The sequence below is a fragment of the Notothenia coriiceps genome, unplaced genomic scaffold, assembly GCF_000735185.1.
Source record: "Notothenia coriiceps isolate Sejong01 unplaced genomic scaffold, NC01 NC01_scaffold00022837, whole genome shotgun sequence".
NCBI lineage: Eukaryota > Metazoa > Chordata > Actinopteri > Perciformes > Nototheniidae > Notothenia > Notothenia coriiceps.
In genome coordinates this window covers 89,743-102,188 of record NW_011355538.1, presented here as the reverse complement: position 1 = coordinate 102,188, position 12,446 = coordinate 89,743, and positions in this window count along the sequence as shown.

Here is a 12,446-nt window from a genome sequence, read left to right as displayed (position 1 = left end):
CGGCTAAAGTTTTTCACAGACCCCTGTACAGGGGTCGCCATTTACCGTGTACACCAACCGTTGATATGATCATAAACTAATGTTATTATACCACCAATAAACAAGATAAGTACACAAGAAATCCAGATTCTTTTACAGTGTTGTTATCAATTTATTGGGTTTGCAAAATAAATACAAACGTAGTTGACAAACATGTGACCAACCCGACTAACCCTGAAACAAAACCCCTCCCTCGACCAAGTTCAGGTCGTCCCCCCGGAAGACCCTTTATGTCTGTCCGTGGGACCGTATAGAGGGGTCTTGTTATTACATACGTATACACAAAAAAACTCTAACACACATACATTGTTAGTGTCACTTTTGATACATAAAAGGTTTTATTTTATCTTTTATTATTCGTTTAAGAGGAGAAGATATGAATTTATAGAAACGTAAAGTAAACTTCTCCAACGTGGACCCGAGACACGAAAACCAGCATAAAGTTATTCACTATGTTAACGCTCTTCTAATCAGTGTCAACTTTTGTTTTTGTATCGGGGAAACGATTAAGTCAAATGGTATGTATTCTTTCTCTTCGTCTTTACCTGGAGTATTGTGTTTCAAAGGCAACAAGAGAGAGTTTTGAGAAAGATGAAGGCAAAAGGACAGATCCAAAGAGAATTCTTGGGACTGTGTGGTTTGACTGTGTTTCTTTGCAGGGCTGCCTGGGCTAACAACCAGAGGAGTGCAGAGGAAGCAGAACCGGTTTTTCAGCGTGAACCTTTTATGTGGCGTTACTGAAGACTCGCGTCTACCGCGTTTCCACCGACGCGTACGCCACTTCACGTTATGTGCATGGGTCGTTCGCCGCACCACTTCGTAATAGTATAATATTTTGACAAATGTTCTGATGAGAAAACTCTGTGAAAGGTTTGTCTGCACAACAACATGTTTTATTTTGAGAACAGTTTATTCGTTCACACTAATATTTCTCGGGACCCAAGTGGTGTAGTTTGGAGTTATAGTACTTGTTTAACTTTTGTCTAGTTTCTGAACAGATATGAGGAGCTGTGAGCTCTGAGAGCTAACGGCTGATGTTGGTTTTCCGTTTCGCATTGAAGATGACGTCACGGCTCCGCCTACACTGCGTTACTATAGTTACTTCCCCAGTTCCTAAACTGTAATGGAAACGCAGCATACAGTGAGCCTGGCCTACCAAGGCCTAACCATACTGTACTAAGTTGTGCGAGGCCCTGCAGTGGAAATAAATGGTCTGCTAAGGCTAAAATTCCTGTGTTCCTTCCAGAGAGAGTTTCGCCGCACAAACTCCCGCCTTTGCTTGGGAGGACAAATTGGCCAGGGGCAGCCCTGTGGGGACATGTCCAAGTAGAGGCACTAAATACTAATATAAACCTGGAAAGGAGCAGAATATGTCCTCTTTAATACGTCATCTTAAGCCAGGAGAGGCAGAAAGGTATTTTTGTGTAGTCTTTAGCCGCTTTCACACCAAGTACTTTGCCGTATTTAGTACCCAGCACTTAGTTCCCAGCACTTAGTTCACAGCACTTAATTCCCCATGGAAAGATTACGCAAATGAAGCCGCTGACGTCACTTCGCTTCTTCTCCTGCTTTGGGTTTACTGGCAGCCCGCAAACAACTTCACGGCGTATACTGCCACCCGAAGTCCCTGGCCGGAAGTCCCCGGAGTTAGGGACTGGTTTCAGTAGAAGCTGCTGGGACTCCCAGCAGCTTCTACTGAAGCCCTCCGAGTAAATCGCCAGAACGCCGACACAACCTCATCTCCACCGCTCCCATGTTTTTTTTTGTGTTGCCATAAGTTATTCTCTCTCCGTTGGTGCGCGGGGCTAATGCTAATAATGCTAATGCCAGCAAGTTTTATGGGGCGTGGTTTGCAATTCACCCAGCCAATCAGAAATTGGAACTTTTTTCTCCCAAGGAAAGTACCACCTCTCTAGCAGGGACTGAAAAGGGGGTAAACGTTCTCATGAACTAAGTTCTCTTTTTGGTGTGAACGCAAAATCCCAGGAACTGTCGGAACTAAAAGGGAAAAGTACTCTGTATGCATTTAATGCGTGGTCGGAGAGAATATGGACATCTGTAAATCTGTTTCTAACACATTTGTAGATCACACTTCCCACGCACTGCAGGAGCGTAAGGCCAGAGAGCTTTTCTACAGAGGCTCTGCTGGAAGTTAAAAGTCCCATCACACAAGAACGAGCGAGAACACACCAACAGGAGGGTAAAATAGAACAGTTTGGACCTTTGTACTAAGCTTTTTTCAGGGCTCTACCACTTGAATGTTGGATTGTTTTTTAACTCTCAATTGTGAGGATTCCCTGTTCTATCTCCCCTCAATCTCTAAGATATGAGACAAGCAAATATTAGCAATGTATTATCTCGCTCATTTTTGAACATCTCAGTGTTTTTCCTAATTTTTGTGATTGGAGATTTTAATCTGTATAGTTTCTCAGTTTCATATTAGTTTTCAGATGCCGTGTTTCTAATGTAAACAACTAAGGCAAATAAAAGCAAATCCTGCATTTTTACATATAAAATCACTGAAAATAGCCTCAAGAAGAAAGCAACTAGTGGCAATAGCATTAAAAAAAATGAGATGAGATTTTAATTTTTTTTTATATGAACAGTTAAATGTTAGCCTACTTATTTTACCTACAATAGGCGCGTTTACTCCGGAGTACTTTTCCCGCTTAGTTCCGTTAGCGGCTGGAATTTTGCGTTGACGCCAAAAAGAGTACTTACCCCCATTTTTAGTGCCTGCTAGAGAGGTGGTACTAGCCTGGGGCGAAAAAAGTACCAATTTCGATTGGCTGGGCGAATTGCAAACCACGGCCCGTAAAACCCATTGTATTTGCTGGCATTAGCATTAGCCCCGCGCACCAACGGAGAGAGAATAACTTATGGCAACACAAAAAACTCCGGGACTTCCGGCCGGGGACTTCGGGTGGCAGTATACGCCGTGAAGTTGTTTGCGGCCTGCCAGTAAACCAAAAGCAGAAGAAGAAGAAGTGACGTCAGCAGCTTAATTTGCGTAATCTTCCCTCAGGGAGCTTATTCCGGTGTGAACGCGATCTGTACTTAGTTCCATGGGGGTACTTAGTGCCGGGCACTAAGTGCATAAGTGCTGGCACTAAGTACGGCAAAGTACTTGGTGTGAAAGCGGCTAATACAATCTGTTCTCCTAACTCAAAACACCTGGAAGCCAGCCTTACGTTTTGCATGTATTAAAAAGCTGTTTGTCTTCCTTACACTTCTCCATTTGAAACATAGTAAAACCTGCAAAAACATCTTGCTCATCTTGTATAGCAATGCATTGACTGAATAAATGTTTCCCAATCTAACATCCAAACATCCTCAGTTGAGACTTGTAATGTCAGTCCCGGTTACTTGTGATTGTTCTTTGTTCTTGGCCCACTAATGATGTCAGTGAGGCTCGTTGTTTTTCTCCGCTTTCCGTCCCCAAACTCTGGACCGCTAAACCAAAGCCGAGGCCGGGACCTTTTGTTCCAGGGCGCTCTCTTCCCCGTCTTTTCAACCACTCGGGCACGCAAACACACTCTCCACACAAAGATGTACTCTTTGAGGAAAAAAACATCAGTCCAGGATATCCTGACAGGGGTTTTAACAACAGTTAGTTAGTTAACACCTGACCTCTGATAACTAACTCAGCAGGGCATCAGTCATATTCTCTAGCTCAGGGGATGGTAAGAAATGTCATTGTTCCTCAGGTCATCTCCTGCATTTAAATGGGTATACACCAGGGGGACTCCTACATTTAAGTTGATATCCAGACTCATTTTATATCACACATCAGTGGCCCAGTATGCTCTTGGTGTTCAGCCCAAGTTCTATTCATGGCTTTCTACATTGACATCAGTGATGAATAGCTTTAAATTAGTTTAACATCAAGATGTAGATCTGACTCTTTTTGATGGTGAATGACAAATTAATTACTGGGAGATTTGTATCCACAAAAGGAGGACTGTACTACTGCAATTACAACAATTAGTACAACTGACTACATCAATGAACATGGCACACTGGCGAAGCAAAATGGTTGTGTTGGGTAAAGCAAGAGTTCGTGGTGATAAATGATCATTCCACAGCTTTTCGTAGCATTTAATCATTCAGTTAAAGGCAGAATGTTTGTTGGTTTTGGTTCGAAAACAGAACATTAGAAGTTGCCCTTTTCCCCACGCCGTTTTAAAAGTTTGCTCTTGGTTCTGTGGTAACTATCTGGCACCTGTGTGTTTGTTGTTATAGAGGTTGACTCCCTGAAACGCCCTGACTAGAGCGGAATAACAAAATACAGAAAAAGGGCAGAGGCTGTGAAGATACAGACACCCACCACATGCTTCTAGTTGTTCCTAAGTGATCATTAAGAGGCATTTATTCCATACGAGTCTATATATTGTATGACTTTTAACATTTTTACAGATGCATAAGTTGCATTTTTTTTACAATCTCTATGTTGTTGTGCTCATAAGAAAATGAAATAAAACATGAGCATTAAGTTGTCTTGTCTAAGAGTAGGATTGCTTAGTTCAACACACACACACACACACACACACACACACACACACACACACACACACACACACACACTCACACTCACACTCACACTCACACACACACACACACTCCCACACACATTACTTGCTGACAGCCTCCGCTCATTTCAAATCCATATATAAAATCCCTGGTATTTTTTCTTCTGATCCCTCTGCTTCCCCCGTTACTACTCTCCTTCACTCTGCGTATATCCTCTCTCTGTGGAAAGTATTTTTTCATGAAGCCAATAAAAGGTTGAGGAAAAGGACCCTTGAGATGCCCTCCTGGCTGTGGTGAGGAGGAGGAGCAGGGGGGATGGATTAATGGAGGGAAGGAGAATCAGAGGGCAGGGAAAGGCCACGGGGGGGCAGGCAGAGGGTGTGAGGATAGTAAAGCGTCCCCACTTGTGAACTATTTATTGATTTTCCGTCCGAGTGAAAACGCAATGTCACACCTCTGGAAGGAAAAGGTCAACCGAAGATAGAATTTCGACATATTTTAAACCACCTCATTACTGCTAGTCATACCTCAGTGTCACAAGCATCATCATGACATGACACACGCAGTGTCTCGCGTTGCAGATATCCAGACTTCCCTCCCGGTAAATCCCCTCATGATATTTTCCCTCTGTTATTTTGATGTGGCTGTGGAAATGATTTATGTCCCGCTGTGCCACTACACAGTGCTGGAGAGCTCTCTGTGTTCCTGGCAACAATGTGTATGTGAACACCAACGCTAAACAAACACAAACAAATATATATGTAAACTATTCTCTTCTAGGTCAAGTGCATTTGCTTGTTTTTCTATAGGGATCACCTGACTGTCCATGCACACTCAGGGACAGAGGTGCATGTTTGTAAACTCGCTAAAGGCTGCGTGACAACATTATCATTCACATTTTTTGCAGGTCACAAGGTCTGTGTCAGAAGGTCAGAATGCACGGCTTGTCAGATTGTGAATGAAAAGCAGGTGATACTTTGACGCAACCAAATCTTGATCGTTTCATTCTTACTTGTCTTCTTCCCTACTTTTTTTCTTAAAATGGACTCAATGGATATTTCCCATAATAGTCTTTGCTAAGCAGTCTAGCTCTTTCGTGGTACACTGTAAATGTTGGGGTAAAGTAATTCATATTGCTGATCATGTCTCAGTGTTGACCCCAGTCTGTTTTTGCTTTACTTTGTTAAGAAGGGCCCAAAAATCTTTCAAGTATGTGTTTGATGCCCTGCTGTTGCTTTTAGCTATGAAAGGTGTTTTACAAATACCATTATTATTATTACTTTAGAGTTGTGACTTGTCTGCAGCTGAGCAGTGCACATACTGTACTTGTTTACAGTTCATACGTATGTTGAATATAATACGTCTGCCTATACATAGACATAAACACATTATGTAAGTCAGCGCGGGACACGAATATCAGCTGTGTGCTGTTTGGGGTTTTGACCTCGCTCGTAGACACCCCTCCTTTTCGCTCTATGACACACAAACAGGTGTGTGTATATATATATATATATATATATATATACAGTATATGTTTTGTGACCTAAATATTGTGCAAAAAATGCAAAAGTTGCAAATTACTAAAAAGTTTTACTTAAATAACCAATACCTTTCATTGGCCAATTTAATCTCTGCTCTGTGATTTATCGACGTCTTGGTCAGCTTTAACCCCACAGCAGTGGCTGAAAGGGTTGTGGGATTTTTGTCGGTTCTCGTGTTATAAATTCTCATTTTGTGGTGTTCCTGAAGGCAGGGAGAGTTTTTTTTAAATAGTCAATGATTACTTTATAATACATACTGTATTAAAACTGCTTTATAATATATTTAGTACAGAAAACAAACTCTCGAGAGAATCATCCATCACTTTATGGTCCGTTTTTCAAACTAAAACGTACCACTTTTTCATTGTATGTGTAATTATATACTGAAATAATCCTCCTTGTCAATCCTTCAGTTAGTCTCACGTCATGCCCTCCCTTTCCTCCCTCAGCCTTCACATCCCGGTTGTGCCGCGGCCTGTGCACAATGTGTAACACGATATACTAACTGACCCAGATAGCACCTCTCACCACGTGTGCTATCACTTCTCACCCACAGTTCTGGTACAGTTGTAATATCTGAGTTTCTTGGAAGCACTTGCGGCCTGAAATCGTCACAATAAAAGGCTTTTCTTTTAATCGTTAGCTCTGCTGCTGAAGCCTCTGTTTATCTACACCTAGTTCTTTGTGTAAGTCACAGGAGATTACGTTCAAATGAAAGATAAGGGTTTAATGAAACCCATTGAAGTACCAGTAGGTGTCGTTTTTTTTGGTATGTTTTGCTGAAACATTATCACAAGATTTTGCTGTGAGCCAGAGCCGTTGTGTGCCTTCTCTTTTGTATTATTTTGACTCATTATTTTATGTGATATTGACCATTACTCAGAAGTTTATCCTTTTTACAATGTGTGTTTACTGTTCAAATATTCTTTCAACATAATGTAGTCCTGACTTTAACAGGTCGTTTTGTGAAACGCAGGCACTTTAAAGGTGGGGTAGTTAACTTTTTGTTATATTCCATGGAATGCTCTTAACATCCCGATAGCAATGAATATCTGAAGTGCTTTGACAAAAAATCCATAAAAAGATGTCATCTGTGGAAGCCGTAGTACTGTAAAAAGCACGACCAATCATTTGAGCCGGCCCGGCTAAAGTAACTGGATGGCCTACCTGCCTGTCAGCCTTCCATCTGTGCACAAACTTATCTCGTGCCCTCATTGGTCATGTGCGCGTACGTGTGTGTTGGAGGATAAGCTCTGTAAGGAAGTAGCAGATTTCTTCCGGTTGTGTATTTTCAAATTCTAGCGCACTCGAGCCGGTTTTTCCAAAATTACCTACCCCACCTTTAAGTAAACTCCTTGTAGAGATACTCATCTTTGTCCTGGACCGTTCTTCTGCCTACCTTGTATCTTCACATGAACTTTTTAAAGATGTGACAAAATGCAGGGTTTTTTTATACAAATATCCTTATATTTGGTTACTTTGACATTTGTGAAAATCCACTACAGTTCAAAATAGAGATTTTGCCCCTCATTGGCTGCATGGTGTTTGTATTGGATGTACTGTATCAGATGTTCCACCTAGTTCCACATTTCCTACATGACCGCAGTGAGAGAGTCTTTTTGGGGATATGTGTTCAAGTCTGCTTGTCAGTTTGTGTGGCGGCTGTCCCACTTTCCCTCCTCTGCGCTCACCACATGTGTGAACAGTGGCACTGTAACCGACTTGGCTGCTTTCCATCCGTCATACCAAACACCTCCCACTTCAACCGGCCATGAAACTTCCCCACGCTTGTGACAGGTGGGTAGATTAAGCACAGCACGACAATGACAAGCCAAATTCTGCCTTTGGTTGCCGTGAACACATAAAATCATGAGTTGTACTCTTCTTCTCCCCTCCTCTTTCTGCTGTTTGTTCCTGCCCTCCTCCCACGGCAGGGCCTATTTTGAACCTGGAAATCCCACATACCAGAAGGATTGTGTGGCCCCACTGCTTTGTGTGTGTCACAAATAGACATACAAACTTCAAACTTCCACCCTCATGCCCCCATCTGCCCACCAATACACATTAACACACAAACTCCCCGTTTGTGTTGCTCCTGCGCGCCTCTGAGTGACGCATTGCTTCTTCAAACATCAGGACTGTGTTATTTTAAACTTTTCTTTCTTTGTGTGCTTTCATTGATGTGGAGCTCGGGGGTCTGTCACAGGACAGTTCCTTCTTCATTTCAGGGAATCTCAGTGTCTGCGCAGATGCCCCCCTGTGCTGGGACATTCCCCAATCCGGTGCTTAGCCAAAAATAGCGACTCAATCTATTCCATCCTGTACCCATCAAAATAAAAAGGCAGAAAGGGAAACAGGAGGCTGTACAAAAGAGAAACATATACATGTTTTCTTTTAGGAGGCACCACACAGTTTAACCCCACTGAAGTGTCTCCATCTGATTTTGACCATATTAGTCGTCCCCCCGCGCTCTTCCCTCTTAACCCGCTTGGCTGACTCTGGGGTCAAAGAGAAGAGAGAGGCAGGCTGGGATGAAAGGAACACAGATAGGAGGAATGAGAGGATTATAGGCAAGTTGGAGAGACTGAGTTGTAGTGGTGGGATAACTTTAAGGAGCGGAGGGAGGGGGGCTGAGCCGCCTGCTGGGGCAGTTATGTAGCCCCGCGCAGCCTCCTGCCAGTTGTCTACCCTCATTTCTCTGACAGGGCGAGACCTGAGAGAAGAACGATTCTTATTTCCACAGATATTTCATTGCATTGCTCCAGAGGAGGGTCAGTGTAGCTTCATATACTTAATCAACTATGGAATGTGGACACCTTAACTAAATAAATGCTAAGAAATAGATGATAAATAAAAAAGGCTCCTGCTCACAACAGCTATATGGCATAAATACAGAACTTACCTCTAGAATACTGTTATTTTGGTTATGCTATATAAAATAACTCATGATATTATATTAATGATATTATGCACCCATGGCACAACATGACACACAGTGATTGTTTAAATCCTGGAAAAGGATTTTATTAATAATTAGCTGGTGATGCATTGAGATCATCTGCAGCACATCTCCATGTTTTTCAGATATGGTGCAGCAGGGGAGCAGTATTATCAGACTTGCAACTTGCATCAAATGCTTCTAATGTGTTTCTAAACTTCCAGTCATTAAACACGAGTTAGATTTACAATGTGAGTGTATAGGAAATGATTTAATGTTGAGATATTAGAATGGCTTTAGGTGGTTTGGGAAGGTTACTGTATTTATTCAATTACTAGTTGGCTGTAACAAAAGGTAATCAGTTACCTAATCTGAGTATCAAAATATAAGAGTAACCTGATTCCTTTGCGTTACTTCAGGATTACCTCTATATCAAATGTAATGTCAATAAATTCTAGAGAAAATAAATAACAATTAGTAGTTTTTTAGTTAATTGTTTTATGTAAGGCAACAAAACAATGTAACCTTAGAAAAGAAGAAACCAAAATATTTAGAAAAAATATATATTTTATTGATAGGAAAACCTGCCTTTCATTCAGCATATTCAGGCAGTAGTTTATACACCAATAATGAAACACATTAGCACATACTACAGTTTAAAAAGCAAAAATAAAATCTGAGCCGACAGAAAATGCTCCGTTTTAGTTTAATGCACACAGTTTTTTAAATGTACCAGTAACATTGTTAAGCTTGGGTGCACATGAATCGCGTATGAACAATAAGTAAATCAGACTCGGTATTCTCTTCAGCATGTCTCCGGTAAGTTTATTCACAGACTGACAACAGTCAACGTAGTGACGTCACATTAGGACGTACCTAGTCAACGTAGTGACGTCACATTAGGACGTACCTTCATACAAGAACAGAATAACAGTGCGACTGCTACCGTAGTACACAGACTAAGGGCGTCATCAAATAATAATACTTAACACCCCCACTCGCTCTTAGCTTACTGGGTTACCTGAGAACAAAACAAAATAAGGCTTCTTTTTCTTTTACCTTAACTATGTTAACTCTTTGCCCTTCTAGGTGCCAAACATATCCTGAGCAAACCTCTTTAGCTTTATTTTGGTGGCTGGTTTTGTCATCACATCAGCTGTGGGTGAGAATGTCTCATCATAGTCGATTCCTGGTTTCTGACTGTAGCCTTTAGCTACAAATCGCGCCTTGTACTTGTCTGACCCATCAATGTCACTCTTGAGTGCGTAGACCCATCTACCCCCCACTACCCGTTTGCCTGGTGGCAATTGGGTGAGGTTGAAGGTCTCGTTCTCCTCCAGTGATCTCATCTCCTCGTTGGTCGTCTTAGGTGTCTATTACACTCTTTTGTACACGTTCCGTTTCCGGCTCCGTGGTTGCTGCGTGCGATTCGTTGTCTTTCTCTACTTCTACGGTTACTGCACGATGTTAACACCTTATTTCCTGGTATAGTTCTTTTACAAAGCTTTTCCACCACGCCAATGACGTTTTTTACTTATGTGTGCTACTTAAGTGAGACATTCTTTTTCCCTACCCCTCCTTCTACCACCGGTCTTTTCAGCGTCTATTGTCTTACCGGCTGGTTCTGGTAGAGAGTTCCGGTCCCCATGTGTTCTGCCCTTTGGTGGTCTGTTGCACTTCTACTTTCCGTAGTACCACACTGCGTCCCTCGCTGTAGGGTGAGCACTTGCTGGCCTTCAAATTTTTCGAAGCCTGCTAAGTAAGGTCGGCTCAGAGTAAGTCACCTCAATCCTGCCCTGGTTCCACGTTACCTTGTCGTGTACTCTTCTCCTTGCCCGCCACTAGTACCAGGAGTAATCTGATGCTAGGGCCTGCTGTTGTGTCTCGTGTCGATGCCCTACGGACATGTACGGGAGTATGGTGGTACTGTAGAATAGCAACGTTCTCGTGTTTGCCTCCCCGCTGTATAGTGGAAGTTCTTTCCCCTGACAAGTGTACCATGGTTTCTGCGCGTCCAAACGAGGTACTTTCACATTTAAACATAATGAATGATTGACAACTTTACTCGGCCGCGCTGCCCTTTACAACTGGTTACAATTTCCCGACAGTGCTGTACGCTTGAACCGTACTTAAAAACCCAGTAAGCGTAATGCTTGCTACCAATGGTTTTAAAATGTTCCCACATTCACTTTCCGTACCCTCTATTCTCTTTCACGTCAGTTTGGGTCGAGTCAACACACTTCACAACATGTGTCCCGTTCAAGTGGGTTTGCTCTTTATCGCCTCGGTCTGTTTTCGCGATCCACGAATCTTGATTCAAGTGGTTGTCTGAATCGCCAAGGGACAGTTTGTGGTTCGTATGCTTCCGGTGTCTATATGTGTCAGAAAATGTCTGCTTGATGAAGACGCATGATAAAACATATAAAAGATTCCAGTTCTCACTATGTCACGTCCGGTGTCTTTCCAAAGAATCGTCTGTATCGTGGAATGCACTCTTCAATTCAGATAGGCAAAGTCTATTGCCGTGACTCAAATTGTTCGGCTCTGAAGGTCCGTGACAATTGGTTTTACCTAATCTGGCTCTGCAGACGTGGGATAAGCGGGGTGGTTTTTACAGCCCATGTCGTCTTCTCTCGCAACCGCTTTGAGAGATACTTAACCCGGACTAGCGAAAGACTATCTTTCGTTCGCAATGGCTTAATTTGATACCTTGATGCGGTATGTCTGTCCGTCGAATACATTCCTTGTCACACAATGTCATCCGCGTGTTTCCTTTATGCGGTATGCTGCGACAAGTGTCCGTTTCTTGGTTTATATAGGTTTGAAAGTCTTAAACCCAGTCACACAAAACGATGTTTTGTTCTCTTCCCTTTCGAGCTGGGATCCAACACTCGTTCCACAAAAGGTATCCGATACTATTTTATCGGTCGAATGGACCACATATATAGGTCTGTGTCTCTTCCACAGGTGTTTTCGTGTCTAAACCAATTTTTAAGTGTTGTTTCCCCCATTTTCTTTTCCTTTGTGTTTGTGGTCTCAGTATGTTACTTATACCAACTATCACTACCATGTAGGGTCCCCCAGTTCCTGTCGCTACTTTTACAACAACTACTTACACTACACCCTTTACACGGTTCAGTTCTATGAGTTTCACCACGATGACCTGAAATGGACTTTGTCCTGACTTGCATGTGTCGGCCCATTTCAGTGGCTCTGAAGGTTTGTCTTTTTTGGGTGGGTCTTGGTCCTCCTCTGGTCGATGGAATGTCCTCCAAACTCTGACTGCTATGCCTCCTGTTTGACGTTGTACGTACCCTAAACAATGTCCTCGTCACATACGCTGTAAGGAGTTGAAGGTCCTGCGGTATCGCAGTTGGGTTTGAGTTCCCGTCACCTTT